Raw genomic sequence first — 17,100 nt, forward strand, 5'->3', positions numbered from 1 at the left:
ATGTAGTTGAACATCTTTGTTCTTTTTTTTTTTTAACAAAGTATTCAGAAGTGAGGGACATGTGTAATTGGTCAGTAATTAGTAAATAAATTGGGTAGGATCTGCCCACGGAGAGTTTATAAAAGCACTTGTCTCGGATTCATAAATGTATAAAATTCTAACAATTAGAGCCACATATGTTATCAGCACCTGGTGTGATAATAAGGCTGCTCCCCAGTGATGGGCTCGGTGGTGTTTGTGTTTGGGCCGTGTTTTTTCCTGCCTGCCCACAAATCATCTGTGAATAGATATTAAAATTTGGAAAATGTCCCTCTAGGGGAAAGTATAAAATATCAACTGTCTGTGAAAAATTGTAAATTCAGTGCCTTGACCCTGAGTTCAGACCCACCAGGTGCATGTGGGGAAGCTAACACACACTCTTGGTGGGAAGCCGAGGACGGTGCTGTGTTGTGCCTCCCCTCCCGTGTGTCAGATGTGGCCATGAGTGTCAGACGTGGCCGTGACCTTAACCTGCCAGCGCTTCCACCCGGGCTGAGGGCACCTTGCAGTGACAGAGAGACAGCGTGTATTTGGGTCATTAGAGTTTAGATGGCGCTTCCTGTATTTTCAAAGCATCATCCTGGACTCACATCCGGTGTGCTAAGCGCTGTGCATTTCTCTCCCAAAAGGTCAAGTGAGAGCTCGGGGCAGGCCTGCGTGAGTCAGTTAATTAAAGGGACCCTTTCCCTCACTCTGAGCCCAACTAGAATTAAAACTAAAAATGTTACCAGTGGTGGGCTTCCCTGGTGGCGCAGTGGTTGAGAATCCACCTGCCGATGCAGGGGACGCGGGTTTGATCTCCGGTCCGGGAAGATCCCACATGCCGCGGAGCAACTAAGCCCATGCACCACAATTACTGAGCCTGCGCTCTAGAGCCCACGAGCCACAACTCCTGAGCCCGCGTGCCTAGAGCCCGTGCTCCGCAACAAGAGAAGCCACCGCAATGAGAAGCCCGCGCACCGCAACGAAGAGTAGCCCCCACTCGCCGCAACTAGAGAAAACCCACGCGCAGCAACGGAGACCCAATGCAGCCAAAGTAAATAAATAAAATAAATATATTTAAAAAAACAAAACAAAACACGTTACCAGTGGTTGAATTTAGGGACTTCAAGTGATTCTCAGTGGGAAGTAGAACACTGCAGTAATTTCATGAAAACACATGGAGTGTCAAAAAAAATACATGGGACATTTGAATGTACTGTTCTCTTTTTCCACTTAGTATGCTTCAGATACAGGATATCACTTGCAAATGAAGAGAGAGGAACCTAGGTGTGGCTTTCCTCTCACCCAAGGAAATAATTTTTCAATCGCTTTCGTAATCTAGTTAAGTGGATTTTAATGATTTCCTGTGTGTTGGCTGTTAGCCGCCGTGCTGCTGGCTGTGACACCCGGCGGTTCCACCTGGTGACACCCTCTCCCCACTGCCTGGGGCCTCCACAAAGTCACACAGACGGAGGTGTGTCCTGGAGACACACACCCAGCGGAGGAGGCTTTGGGGTTGGGTCCCAGAGCATCAGGTGTTACTGCCATTTATGGTAATATGTTACAATGTGAAAAATCTGTGAAAAGTATTGCATTGTTAAGGACTTTAGCTCTCTGCACACCCTCGAGCCCTTTTCATTTGCCTGTGAGTCACGCTGTACCAGCTTAGTAAGGTGTGTGTTATCGGTTGGTTTCTCTGCACTTTTTAATTATGTTGTTGTCCTGCGCAAGGTTTTTGATAACTGGATGTGGTTAGAACATTCTGTTACCGGTTTCTGGAATTCCGGTGCCAGCCAGGAAGGCCTGACCCTGTGATGAAACCAACCCAGCTCCTGTTGTGCTCTTCCGGGGACTCAGAACCGTTGGGTAGTGAAACTGGTTTCCAGTGGATCCCAAGCTTTTAGGAGAGGGTGCGACCTCAGCCTAGACCTCGGTACCGGGCTAGCTGTTTTGCTTGTTTATTTGTTTGGTTTTCTTTTTTCCAACTGATTTTGACTCCTTGAGAGCCTTACTCTCAGGCAGGGAGCCTCAAAATCAAGACGACTTTGTGGCCTCCGAGAAACTGATGCTGAATAACTCGGACCTAACAAAAGCCTTTCCCTTGCTTCCGCTTCAGGAATATCTGAAGTAGGTGGAAGTTTCAACATTTGAGGCCCTCTTAGTGAATTACTGTGAAGCATTCAGTTCGCTCACCAAAATAATCGCGTCCTTTCTGTTTTTGGAAAGAAAGGCCTTGTTCTGGGTCCGGCGGAGGAGGTGATACGCACGATGGCCTCAGCTCTCGGCCGGGTGAAAGGTGGGGCATCTCACTGTGGGGCGGTCGGGAGGATTCTTTGTCACGCGGTGGCCGAGTGACACCCCCAGCCCCCAGGTGGCTGTGCCGGTGGCTCTCCCTACCCCTCCCCACTGGCCATTTTGCAGACGGGCCCCCTGACAGGCACCCCAAGCCCGTCGACCACACCAGGCAAAGGGGGACCTGGCTCCACGCACGGTGGCCCCAGCGCAGTCCTGACAAACAGGTAAATAAGGATGATCTGTCTCCCAGGCGCAGAGGCCCGGCATCCCCTGTGTCTAGACCTCCTGCGTGTTGGGGAGCGGGGTCCCCCGGAGCGGGGGGGGGTTCAGCTTCAGCCTCAGATCCCTGCACTGCTGAGAGCAAAGCCTTGGCTGTCAGTCGAGTGAATGAGAAGCACTAAAAAGCAAAGAGATCCTTTCTTCCCTCCCCAGGGTTCTTCCGCCTTCTGGAAGGGTCTGACTGACAGCTCTGAAGTTGCCCAGGGACGGGAGACGGCGGCAGGGGCGGCGGCACTGTGTAAACGCAGCCTCTCCCTCCCTGACCTAGAAAACAGGCGGAGGGGTCCCTCTGCCCCCATCTCAGCAGGCTCCCCGGGACCAGAACAGTTATCACAGAGTACAAAGGGCAAGTGTCGTTTAGGGGCTTCTGGAGGAAAAGATGGAAAGAGGAGACGGGATGTGTTTTCTGTTTGCCGGAGGAAATGAACAGAGTTGCCTGGGTTTGGTATTTCCCGGAGTGTCTTAGTGGAAGGGGCGAAGCTCTGTGCGCAGGGAGCTCCGGACACGCGGCTGTCTTCCCCTGCTCCCCGGCCGCCCCCGCGGGACGGTGCCCTTCCAGACCCAGATCCTGATGCAGACCCTGATCCAGAATCCTAGGGAGTCAGTTGGGACCTCCCTCCCCAGGACTGTCTCAGCGCTGTTCACATCTCCTGTGGACCATCCTGTGCTTGTGGGTATCCTGGCCACCTCCCCAAATCCTCTCCAACACCCCCCCACCGACCATTCCTAGATGTGGGAGCTTATCTAATTTACTTTTGTGTCACCAGGGGCTGGAAAATTCCTCCTGTAGATATTTACTGAATCAAAGACATTCCTTTCATGGCAGACACGGGCTTGTTGCCACCGGGCATGGAGCTCCACCCACCGACTCTTTTTTTTTTTTTTTAATGATTTTTAAAAATATTTATTTATTTATTTGTTTGTTTATTTTCTTTATTTTTTGGGCTGCATCGGGTCTTAGTTGCTTGCAGAACGCGGGATCTTCGTTGAGGCATGCGGAATCTTTCATTGTGGTGCGCAGGCTTCTCTCTAGTTGTGGCCCACGGGCTCTGTAGTTTGTGGCATGCGGGCTTCCTCACTGAGGTGTGAGAGCTCAGTAGTTGTGGCGCGCGGGCTCAGTAGCTGTGGCGCGCGGGCTTAGTTGCCCCACGGCATGTGGGATCTTAGTTGCCCAGCCAGGGATGGAACCCGCGTCCACTGCATTGGAAGGTGGATTCTTTACCCCTGGACCACCGGGGAAGTCCCCACCCACCGACTCTTTGTCCCATGGCTGGGGTGTCTTGGAAAGGGATGGATGGCTCTCCGTCAAGAATTCTGCGTTTCATAGGGTTGTTTTTTACTGCACCCACTGCCTGGTTCACGCTCTTCAGCCATGACTAACACATGTGGGAACAGGTACATTCTGAGGTTAGAAATTTCCTTCTTAAGAAGAGAAGCAAGTTGGCTTCTTGTGATTGTCTCTGAAGCCCCCAGACTCTACCCTGAGGGTGGGTGGGTGAGGCTTTTCGTCCTGGATTCTGTCCTCGCCTCCCCTCAGCCGCCTCTCTCTCTGTCTTTCTCTGACACATCACGTCATCGCATCCGCATCAACACAAGCTCTGTGGAGACGCGGCCGGGGGGTTCCAGGGACTGATCTCTGCTTTGGGACTTGTACACAGATACTTGGTTTCTTACGGCAAGTGCTAACAATTTATGACCTGTGAGAAGTTTCTTTGCAGTGTAAGGGAGGTCAGAATTGGACATTTAATCTGAAATCCACATGGCCCTCAGTTGAGAGTATGGGTGTTGGGGAAAAGAAGCAGAAAGACTTTGAAGTTACATGAAACTCATCAGTTCTCTGCTTTTAGTAGGATTTTTAGAAATGCCTCAGCCATCCTTGTCTCTGAAAGTAGACGCTTTGCTAATTCTCCGTTGGGTGACATAGTTGTGTGTTCCTGGGTCAGAGTGATGATTTGCTCAGTGAATGGAGAAAATGCAGCTTCAATGATGCAGAGAAAATAAGAAAAAAAGGAAAAAAGTCAAAGGGGGTAAACACATAAGGGTCAGGTGTCCAGATCGCTAACGGTGGAATCATGACAAACATTTCCTGAAACTACGCGAATCCCGCGGCCCTTCGAGGGAGGCTGAAGGAGATGCTGCCAAAGCCAATGGGATGTGAGGTCAACCTGGCTCCACATCCTGACTCTGCCACTTACCAGCCATGTGACAGTGGGCTGGCTGAGGGACCCCAAGGGAGATAAGAAAGGACATGATATGGGCCCTTGGTCGATTGCGTTTCTTTCCGCTTTTGGAGCAAGCTCTGGTTCTAACAGGAAGCTTGGCCTCCCGGGGCTCTGGGGTCCCCCACTTAGTTACAGAGGTGACATGTCGCCATGCACTCATTCTGAGTCTTGCTGAACTGCCGGGCACAGTGGGCGCCCAGGGATCCATGCTCCTGGGGCATCACGGCTGCTGCATGTGTCCGAGGCAGCAAGGGCTGGTGGTCACACGTGGGACACGTGTGCTGTGCACATCTGTTCTGCTGGAGCACATGCTTCGTGGTCCCGTTCTCCCATCCAGCTTCACTTAGAACACACAGACTCAAAGACACAGCTGTGAAGAACTCCAAGACAGTGAGAGGGAAGCAGAAAACCAAGGCTGGCCCTTTGCACGTGGGTTCCCATGGGGCTACCAGCCACGTGCCCATGAAGCCGGCCCTAGTGATGTCTGATGGATTCTTAACCTCTGTCTCCTCTTTGTAACATTGAGGCACTAATAGTACCTATAACTCATAGGCTGTCCTCAGGTTTAATGACTCCATTTATTGCTGACACAGTGGCACACTTGGCCCCGGTGGACTTTACCCTTTCAACTGCCAAGCGAGGCTTCAAACACAGACGGCCTGGTGCAGATGCAGCCTGGGGCACTCGGTGTCACGTCCAGAACTGAGCAAGCTGCACAGAGGCTTCTATAAGTCACGGAGGATAAATCTTATTGCCCTTTGGAAATGAGTCAGTGTCTGTACAAATGAACAGCAAATAAAATAGAGCGCCTAAGGGCTTCCCTGGTGGCGCAGTGGTTGGGAGTCCGCCTGCCGATGCAGGGGACACGGGTTCGTGCCCCGGTCCGGGAAGATCCCACATGCCGCAGAGCGGCTGGGCCCGTGAGCCATGGCCGCTGAGCCTGCGCGTCCGGAGCCTGTGCTCCGCAACGGGAGAGGCCACAACAGTGAGAGGCCCGCGTACCGCAAAAAAAAAAAAAAAAAAAAAAGAGCGCCTTCAGTGCTTTGAAGAGCAAGCGGTTTCATATAAGTACAAGACCTGGCTTCCAGTCCCTGTTCCTTTCCCGGGGGAGCTGGCTTCTTCCTCTACATCTCAGCATCCTCACCTGCGAAGTGAGAGCCTCAGAGGCTTAGTGGGTCCTGAAACCTGGACATCATTTATCTTAGGTCCAGCCTTACAAGGAGACTGGACCGAAGATAAAAGCAAAGACATAGCAGTGTATACAACAGGACGTGATGGGCACCAGTAAACCAGCTTTATCATCGCCGTCCTGTCGCCTGGGCCCTGGCAGCGGTAGAGCTGGAGACCCTCTCCCCACAGCCAGGGCTTTGCCGGCAGAACCGATGCCCACGTGCGCCTGTCACTGCCATCCAGACACCGGCTGTCTGTAGCTGTATCGTACCCACGTAGAAGGTCTGAGCTTGTACTTCCTGCATTTGTTTAAAGGAGCCCGCGTGTGTAAAGCCCTCCAACAGGGTGCCCTGGCGTAAACACTGTTCACAGTCGGCTTCTTCTGGGTGGGGTGAGGTGTTTGCTACAGCTCCCTTGTCAATGTTCCGGAACTTTGTGAGCCACTTATTAAATTATATTAAAAACAAAGGTAGTGAGTTCTCAGAACTCATCAGTTCCTAATGACTTCGTCCCATTCTCTGTCCTCTCTTCCAGGAGCCCTTTACACCTGTTTGCATCTGTGCGATACAGGTACTGACCCGAGATGAGCTTCTGTGCATCTCTTCCCAACTCTGAGTTCAGTGACGACACGTCAGTAGTTTGGAATTGGCCGTGGTGGAAATACTTACACCACAGAAATGGGCAGATGTTAAAAGTCAGATCAGGGCTTCCCTGGTGGCGCAGTGGTTGGGAGTCCGCCTGCCGATGCAGGGGACGCGGGTTCGTGCCCCGGTCCGGGAGGATCCCACATGCCGCGGAGCGGCTGGGCCCGTGAGCCATGGCCGCCGAGCCTGCGCGTCCGGAGCCTGTGTCCCGCAACGGGAGGGGTCGCAACAGTGAGAGGCCCGCGTACCGCAAAAAGAAAAAAAAAAAAAATCAGGTCTCCTCCCCCAACCCCCCTTCCCTGAGAGCCAATTTTAAAACTGTTATCAGCACATTACTGAATGGGGATGAGATTCAGAGAAGTTCCTTTTGGAAGGTTTGTTACAAGCTGTGTCTATTGTGGACTCTTCCAGACCCCACTAGAAAGTGCGGGAAAGGGAAAAAGGAAGAAGGGGATGAACGTTCTTGGAGCATCTTGCCTGGCAGTACGCTGATTGGTATAGAATCTAATGAAAATCCTCTGGAAGTCCGGCTGAGCTGTATGATGGTACCTCAGCCTTGCAGGGGAGGAACCTGGTCTCTGGTTGGATAACTTGCCCTTACTTATACAGCTTATCAGTGAAGTAATGCATGTCGGAAAAGTATTTGAATTTAGGTATTTGTGACTCAGCTCCTTAACATCTTTCTTCGGTAGAATGGAAATCTGAATATGTTTTGCAAAGGTAATAGTGTTCAGCGCTCTGGAAAAATTTTTCTAAGTATAATTATACTCTCTCTTTCCTTTCATTCATTTATCTGTGCATCAGGCATGGAAAGTTCTGCTGTTGGTTCTGCCTGTAGGAGAAGCAGGCACCGGTGCGGCGCCGGGTAGCCCAGAAAGTGGCCAGGGAAGGATGCCCAGGCTGGTTCTTGAAAGGTGACAGCCCCAGTTTTCCTGCAGAGGAAACAGCCCTTGCAGAGGCACTTAGATGTGAGCCGGGCATTGCGTGTGTGGTCCAGGGTTGCAGGTGTCAAGGTGGAGGCTGGTTTGGGGAAAGGTGACGGGGATTGTGAGATTGTGGCCAGACAGGCGTCTGCGGGTAGTTCTGTGGGTAGCTTGGGGCTTCCTGCGAAACCACCTCTTGACCGCACGGTGGGGCAGGGGTGCAGGGCCTGTCCTGTCTCCCGCCCTTGGATTTCAGTCACTCACGCAACCCATCCGACATCCAAAGGGAAGCTTCTGCAATGCAGGTGTGTGGTCCCCGCCCCCGGGATTTTGGTTCAACAAGTCTGGGGCAGAGCCCAGGAGGTTTCATTTTTAACATACGTGCAGCAGCACACACAGAAGTATCGTTCTACTTCAGTGTCTTCACCACCAGGAAGAGAGGACACACACAGTAATAATAAGGCTCTTCCCAGCTTCCCAGCCCTCTGACACCCAGCCTCCATCTGTCCCCACGATCACCTTGTGAGATGTTCAGGGCCGTCGTTACTCCTTATCTTACAGTTGAGAGAGCAGAGACAGCAGAGGTTAATTAAGGAGCGCAGGTCCTGCCATAGCACCTGGGGGACCCACACTTCTCCCCATTTGCCAGTGTGTTTTCCTCGGGGACACAGGCCCCAGGAGTCCTGCCTGTGTGCTCTGGATGCCACCTCGTGGCAGTCTGCTCCGAGGCCAACCTCAGAACCACCGTGCCTTGAACGGGGGACCACCTGGGCTCCCCAAGATGTCTTGAGCTCCACTGGGATGATTCTACAGACTTTAGAGCCTAGTAATTCGATTCTCAATGTTCCTCCTATTCAACTCCCGCAGCATTCTGTTCAGCTACTGAACTTTATAAAATTGTGGAAGTAAAATCCATGATCCGATCTATTTAGTATCGTTAGATGACAAGGAGTGTAATGCTAGTAGAAGAGATTTCTGTGGGTTTTAGGTATTTCCATCTATTTCCATCTCTTAATGACAGAGAACAAGACAGAATGAGGGTGTGAGCTTGAGCCCGGGGACCTGTGTTTTCATTCTGTCCACCACCAGCCAGCTCTGTAGCCACAGATGACGCGCTGCGCGTCCCCAGACCGTGGGTACCTCAATGCAAAAGAGAGGAAGTGCGAGTTTTTGTAAGGTCTCCCCCAGCTTTTGTGAAAGCTCCCAAGTCTCCCGGATGGAGGGAAAAAAATTATCCGCACGCATTTCATGTTCTGTGGCTTTTCCAAGACAAACAACACATTTACATTGTGAACAATGAACTCATCTATCTATCATTGTGTTCCTCTATTTGGGGGTGGGTAAAATAGAAATATATTTCATTCATCAAATTAATTAGATTTAAAGTAGTTCAATGATGTATTTTCTCAAGTGTTGAGTCACTTTTCTCTCCTGCCCTGCTCTGCATCCCTCTAGAAACTCGTTCTTCTTATGTGACACACCTGTTTAGTACCCGCGTAAAGGCACTAAATGTAAAAGATAATAAAATTGCATTCATCTCGGTCCACGCTTCTCAGTTGTCTTCACTTAGAACTGATACTTTGTTTTACTGTAGAAGTGGGACTAAAAATGTATACTAAAATGAGAAGGGCAACCACTTGAGAAGTGCTTTTTTAGCGTGTCGTGCAGAGTAGACCCACAGGAGCCATACATGGCTGAACTTGAACTTGACGTTCTGAGAAAACCAGAACATAGTGTATTCTTTTCCTTTGAATTCAAGGTAATAACTGTACACTGTTCAGAAATGAATTCCAGATACAGATTTTTATCAAACTCATCTGACATTTTAAATAAATTTTAGGCCGATGAATTCAGTGTTTCTGTGATAAAGATTGTAAACATTTTCCTTTTTCAAAAAGCAATCTGGGAGTGTATATTTATACTGGAGTTAATGCTGTGTTAAGTCATTGTAACATAGCTGCTGCAAACATTTGTAGAACAAAGAAAAAAGCCTTTATTTAAATCTTGCCAAGAACAGAAATAAAATGAACAAATGCATACTGGCGGGAGAGGCAAAGGAAAGATTGGAGCTGTTTGATCACCGTGGTGCCGTGGTGCTGGCGTCTTGGTTAAGCTGCGGGTACTAATATGGCATGATTGCTAATAATCTTAGGTCAGAGTGCTTCTTACAAGAGACGTTTGATGAGTGAATAAACGTTGGAGCAGTGATTTTTTTTTCTCTGCTACAGAACTTTCACTTAGTATGGAAAGTAGATACAGAGACCCTAATTATAATAGTATTTGTGTATTTACAAAGAGTAAGAAAGAAGAAGAAATGAACATCATTTCCACTTAATAATGAAATACTCTTGGCTGACACAGGCACCATGAAGACAGTGTTAGCGGTTATTCTCTCTAAATTATAGAATCACGGAGGATAAGACTGTGTCGTATTGTCCTTTTAATCCCCACCGTCTAGCACAGTGCCTGGACATATAATAATTGCTCGTACACTGTGTGTGTGTGTGTGTGTGTGTGTGTGTGTGTGTGTGTGAATTCCCATCAGGAGTGGATGGGCAGCTTATATGCCACGACTTAAATAAGAATTAGAAGAAAGCTAGAAGAAAGCGTTTCCAGGCCAGAGAGAAATTACAGTAGCAGGAGGGAGGGGCTGGGCTGGGCTGGGCTGGGCTGGGCGATTCCCAGATGACTTGTTTGGCACAGACATTGAACCAGGATTCAGATGATGTGACCCCATCCATCACCTCAGAAACTCGCAGTTTTCAGACAGCATCCTTCCTCTCCTTTGCTGGACTGTTCCCCTGTCATCCTAGCTGGCTTTCGGTTCAGATTCTGATGACTTGCCACAGCTGCGGTCTCACCCTTCTGGTCTTCCTTGAACTTCTGCACCTGACCTTTCCTGAGCTGGGCAGGCCTCTCCCCGGGGCGGGTCTGGGTTCCGGCGTTCGGCGTGGGTGCACCCTCAGTGCCACCACCCCGTCCCGCTGAAGCCCTGCAAAACTTTTGAGGCATCAGTCAAGGCTGGGGCGTGTAGATATATTATTACGTTCACTTTTCTCTCCTTCCTGGTTCCGTATGTCACAAAGTAAACTTCCAGAAGTCGTACGTCTGAGTTCCCAAATCTCGGTTGTGTGTCGTTCGGTTTTAGCTGAAAGTATCTGCGAGGGAAGGTTTTTCCTGAGCTCGGACGCGGAGGTTGAAACCCACTGCACTTTACTGCTGTCATTAGATGTGATGAAGACACTAAAATTACAGTGTTTCTCACAAGTTCTTGTTAGCATATTTCACAGAGGCCGGTGTGTGTGTAGATTAAGGAACAGGTGGTTTGAACTTTATGGGAGGTCTGTGATCTACCCAGAGGCTACCCAGATTTCAGTCCTCAGCGTGCTAACTCCTCCCTGCCCTGCCTCCACAGCTCTTGTTCGGTGTGTGATGCACCTGGCGGCTGGGTACCTGACTCCCCATCGTCAGTTTATCCTGGGCTAACACCTCACTGCCTGCACAGGACCTCCCCAGGCCCCCCATCTGAGCCGTGCCCTGAAGCCCTGGTCTCCCAGTCCTTCATTCTTTACGTTCCCCGGGTGGTTAAGCATTTAGAAAAGACAGGTCTGCCTCCTGGTGCTCAGGGCCCCCTGGGAGCATGGGGCCAAGTGTGGGAAGTGAGGTCAGAGAGACAAGCAGGACACGCACGCCGTGTACCTCGTGGAGGTCAAGACCGCACGTGTCTTACAGGGGGAAGAAGCAAAGAGGGTTGAGAGCAAGCAACCAGCTACATGAAATCTCCATTAAAAAGTTCCACTCTGTCTCCAAAGAAGACATCCAGATGGCCAACAGGCACATGAAAAGATGCTCAACGTCGCTAATTAATAGAGAATTTCAACTCAAAACTACAATGAGGTATCACCCCACATCGGTCAGAATGGCCATCATCAAAACATTTGCAAACGTTGAATGCTGGAGAGGGTGTGGAGAAAAGGGAACCCTCCTAACACTGTTGTTAGGAATGTAAGTTGGTGCAGCCGCTATGGAGAGCAGTAGGGAGGTTCCTGAAAACACTACAAATAAAACTACCGTGTGATCCAGCAGTCTCACTCCTGGGCATATATCCGGAAAAGATGAAACTCTAATTCGAAAAGATACATGCACCCCCCAATGTTCATAGCAGCAGTATTCACAATAGCCAAGACATGGAAGTAACCTAAATGTCCATCAACAGATGAATGGATAAAGATGTGGTACATATATACAATGGAATCTTACTCAGCCATAAAAAAGAATGAAATAATGTCATTTGTAGCAACATGGATGGACCTAGAGATTGTCATACTGAGTGAAGTAAGCCAGACAGAGAAAGACAAATATCATAGGATATTGCTTATGTGTGGAATCTAAAAAACTGATACGAATGAACTTATTTACAAAACAGAAATAGACCTGCAGACATAGAAAACAAACTTACGGTTACCAAAGCGGGAAGGTGGGGAGGGATAAATTAGGAGTTTGGGATTAACAGATACACACTACTACATATAAAATAGATAAACAACAGGGACCTACTGTATAGCACAGGGAACTCTACTCAGTTCATATAGCGATAGAGATATATATGGATCACTGTGCAGTAACCTGAAACTAACACAATAGTGAAATCAACTAGACTTCAATAAACAGACACATAGCACATGTGTCTCACTCTTCTGTTTCAACTCCTTTTCCATCAGCCCAGAGAGAGTTTTTATCTCCCCTTGGGCAAGAGAAAACCGGTTCAGCAAGTATCCTTCCAAATTTTTGTCCTCCCCTTCCCCACCCCTTGAAATACAGCTTTTGAACTTAAACTCCAAGAATTTACGTACTGGGCTCCTGGTTCCTCTGTGACAGTCATCCTTGGGCATGGGAAGTCTTCTGTTCGTCCCTGTGAAGGGAGGAAAGTCAGGGGCAAAAGGGAAAGTGGAAACCATCAGTTAGGATGCACGGTGTCCTGCCAGACTTACTTATGTACTTGGTGTCTGTCTTTCCCAAATCACTTTAGGCTCAGTGAGGGGGGGTTTATTCTTTGATTTGCTCAGCATCGTATACCTGGAATCCAGCACGTAGCAGGTGTCCAGATATCTGTGGAATTTACGAATGAAGGAAGTAATGGAAGATCAGCGCTGTGCTCGTGGGCACACACGCACCAGATACAAAAACAATTGTCTGGCTCTTGACATGGGCACAGTGACCCGGTGACTGGCCGTGACCCGGGGTGGGTGACAATTAGGGGATGTTGTAACGAGTGGCCAGTCCTCAGAGTTAGAAACTTCAGAAATGATTTCATAACCTGGAAACTTTTTACTGGTCTTGAAAATGAAAACTGGAGAAGCAAGCTAGAGAGAAAACATCTGAACCATGTCTAGGCTGTCCTGATGTCCACTGAGTCCACCCTAGCCCCTCACACCTTTGAACAGGGGGCTCTGCGGATGGAGAACTTGGCTTTGAAGCTCACAGGGCGGAGTTGAAAGCTCCACACTGAGAACTGTCTTTGAAGTCTCATGTTTTATATTAAATCTTCGGGTTGGTTTTCTATTTGACTCCGTGATATGTGTGTATAGGTGTTTTAAAACACAAAAATTAATGTGTTTCTCCCAGCCCACTGTGAGCTCCGAGCTCTTTTATGCCTTCGTAAATCACTTTAGCTTTTAAGTTTTTCTTTTCCAGACTGATAACACTGTCACATGAAAGTTTTAACCCAAGCTGGCATCCGGCGTACAATGTTCGATTTCTATTTTGTGCTGATGTATTAGCAGGAATCATGACCTAAAGGGATTAGGAAATACAGACATAAATGTAAACACAATTAATGAGTTCTCTTTCTTGTTTTTACAACTTTCAGGACAAGTTTTATGTTGACAACTTTTGTTATGTTTAAAATCGTAAGGACTTCAAGCCTGCGTAAAATAGAGAAGCTAGTAAGAGAGTTTCTGGTACCCAGCTTGAATAGATGTGAATATTTTGCCATTTTCCTCCAGATCTTGTCTTGATGAGACAGAACATATTTGAGTGATAACTCAGGATCTGCCCCTCCTGTCACCCAAGCTATTTCCCTCCCTCCCCAGAGGAGCTTCTAGCTGTAGCTTGTATCGGGTTGTCAGATTTTACATAAACAGTAGGATGTGCTGTGTTTGTTTTTGCAGCTCCTGTTTTCCCGTCAACATTTCTCTGAGATTTATCTGCACTGGTCTTTGGAGATGAAGCTAGAGCAGTGAGCTTGGTTTTTTAAGAGGCGGCTTTTGCCCACATAAGACACTTTCCTTCTGACGGGATTCAAGTGCCACGTGGGGTGTTTGAAGTCTCCCGAGAGGGGGTCTCCGAAGCAGCCTCTCGTCTCTGGGCTCTTGTGAGATGCCCCAATTCCAGACTGCAGAGAGATTTTGGATTTTGAATCTTCAGTATACTTTTCGTTCCTTGGTCTGCTGCTCAAGAATTTAAATCTAATGCTCCCCCAAGAATGTACTTTATTTCCTCAAGGGCAAAGAATCAGGTGATATCTATTCAATCTGACATTAGGTTTAATAAATATTTGTTGAATTACAGCTGCATAAATTAGAAGAAGCTTCTGAGCAGGACGAAGCCATTAGAAGATATGCTCATCAGGTATTCAGTCCATGATGGGCCTACTTTTTACGACCGAAACGTCAGGCAGGGGGTTCACTGGGGGGCTCACTTAGTGCTTATCCGCTTGATCGGGGCCAGGTGTTTATCTAAACCAGGGCACATCCATTTGGGGTCATTTAAGGGATGCCCACCAGTGAACCCTCGAGGGTAATATACATGGGACCAATAGTCACACAGTGAAATCCAGGCTTGGATTACTTTTACAGAGATCCAAAACCTGGACTGAAAAATACTATTTCCTGAGCTCTCACTGTGAGCCAGTCGCTGTGCTAAGTCTCGTAGACCAATGAGGACCAGGCTGCCTATGACACCCGCTGAATGCAGAAACTGAGGCTTAAAGGATTGTCCAAGGTGACAAGGAGGATGTGAACAGCCTGTCCCATCCCGGGGCCTTGTGGTCAGCCACACGCTGTAGAGGCATCCGTCTCACTGTCCAACGCGCAGAGTGTGGCCGGGGACGGTGGCCCTGAGCTGCCTCCTGGGTGGTGCCAGCACCCCTCCCCACTGCGTCGTACTCCCTGCCGGCCCACGGCGATGCTCTGGACGCCTCTCGGGCGAGAAGGGGAGGCCCGCTCTTCCTAAGGAAGGGGGCTTCTGCTGGTACAGAGGCCTCCTTGTAAGAACCGCCTGCCGGACACCTGCACCCCCACTGCGAAGCCCACTCACATTTGAGGGATCGGGGGGAAATTTTACATCTCAGTGGCAGGTGTGCAGTCTCCCATCCTGACTCTTCAGCGTGAGTGTGAAGCTAGTTTACTGCTGCAGCCGTGAGCCTTTTGGGCACGTGATTGGCACAAAGCGTAAATATTCCAACGATAATGATTGCAAAACAAACAGACCATTGTGTCTGCAACAGACGGCTGTGATTGAGGCAGCCAGAGACCCCAGCTGTCGGGCAGCTTGCGCACCTCTGCACAGCCAGAGACAGGCATCAGGAACGCCTCCCCCTGCCCTGCTAACCCCTGCCGCCTCCCTACAGAAAGCCCCGGAAGCTAAAAGCTGCCCAGAGCCGCTCGCCTGTGTGAGTCTTTGCCTTCTAAACCCTTTCCCATCTGCCCTGCCACCCGAGGACAGGCCTTGGACTGCTGACCAATTGACCCAGAAAGACGGCCCCAGGGCCTCAACGAGAGGGCATCCTTGTCCGGCTGGAGATCCCGTCGCTGCTGGTCACCCGTCTGCTCACCAGGCAGCCCTGGCTCAGGCACTGCCCTGGCTGGAGGTGGCTACCCCCTCCCACAGCGCGCTGTCCCTCAGTGCCCGCCTCTGGTTCCCTCCTCTTTGACGCAGCCCAGGATGACTTCAGTCCTGGTCGCTCCTCTGTACACTCACCCACCTTGGGACAGAGGAGGCAGTCAGAGTCACCATTTGTCTTCCTACCAAGAGAGCAAATCCCCTGCGATCACGAGCCTTCACACCTGGAGCCTCTCTGGCAATGCCAGGCAGCCGGCCTCCCCTTCTGACTGGGCAAAAGCCGCGTGGTTGATGTGCCAGGCGAAGCTCTCTGCAGTGACCGCCAGCACGGAGCTGTGTGGTTCTGAGGCCCACCTGGGAGGATCGTGTATCCACTGAACGTAAAGAGGGATGTTAGGGAAAACGGGATTTTATTACCGACGCGCGGAGCTAGGCTGAAATGCAGCACGTGGTACTTTGTGGCAGAAGGGAAAAAAATCGCATTAAAATTTTAAGCGTGGTGCACCTTCCCTGGCTTCAAGATATACTGCAAAAAGACAGGGTTTTGGAACGATGTACAGGGAAGGAACCACTCGGCCGAATGAGAATAATAATGTGTGTAGAGGAGTTTGTTATAAAGATTAAACTAAAAATGAAGAATTAAAATGAGACGGTGTAGATGGCCCTGGGTGCAGTGTCTGGCCCGTGGGGGCACCTGGTGACGGCAGGTCCACCACCCTGACAGCTACCGTTCATGATACCAATGCAGTCCGACCTGACCCGAGTGCACAACGCCAGTTACTCTTGCTGGGAGCCGCTCACACGGCTTCAAGCAGCTCGCACTTATCTGCACGGACATTGCCCCAGCATCCAAATCTTGAACTAAGGGAAAGCCTGGCACTACTTTTTGTACCTTATACCTTTGCCAAGCGACCTCCCTCAAGTGGTCCAGCCCTCGCGGCATCCTTCCCCCCATCCGGGACTGCTCCGTTCTTGCTGGGGCCTGGGGTCACGAGGAGACTGGCCAGAAACTACCAGCATTGTGGCTGCCCTCTCCTCCCCGAGGATGAATTGCAGTCCTGCCGAGGCGGGAGGTGCAGAGAAGGGGCTACCCTCCCACCACCACTGAGCTCTGCTCCACCCTGCAGACTTTTCTTTCTGTTCTTGTAGACATTAGCTTAAGAATGGGCTGGGATGGAGAGGGAATGCACTAGGGAGTGGACCCTTAGTGGCCTTGAGGACTCCTTGCATTTATAGAAAATGAAAAAAGAAAAGAAACTGGGCCCTTTGTGAAAGGACCCCCCTGAGGCGGTAAAGAGGCTGGGACGGCACCCTCCCCCGTGCTCTGCAGGCCTAGTGTGTTCTTGGACATGTGATGAGAGCTAATTTTAGAAAAGTGATTCTTGAAAGAAAATGACTCCTGAAGGCTATTAAGATCCATGAGTGCCTCACTATAGCTCACACACTAAATCTTTATTATTATTTCAGAGTTAAAACAAATACTTAGATTTAACTGAGACAACTTCTATACACAAAAAAAGGCACGAGTGTTTCTCCAACCAAGAGAAAAGCTGGCCAGATGGCAGTTGTAGCAGACGCATCAATCAATGTGTGTTTAAAAAAAACAACTCTACATTCAAGAAAACCAGTGACCAAGCTTGTCAACCTCAGGGTGTAGGAAGGACGTCATTCAAACGGGGCAGCCCAGAAGTAACTTCTCCTAAC

The sequence above is a fragment of the Monodon monoceros genome, unplaced genomic scaffold (genome assembly GCF_005190385.1).
Source record: "Monodon monoceros isolate NGI ecotype Baffin Bay Population unplaced genomic scaffold, NGI_Narwhal_1 Super_Scaffold_19, whole genome shotgun sequence".
In the NCBI taxonomy this organism is placed as follows: Eukaryota; Metazoa; Chordata; class Mammalia; order Artiodactyla; family Monodontidae; genus Monodon; species Monodon monoceros.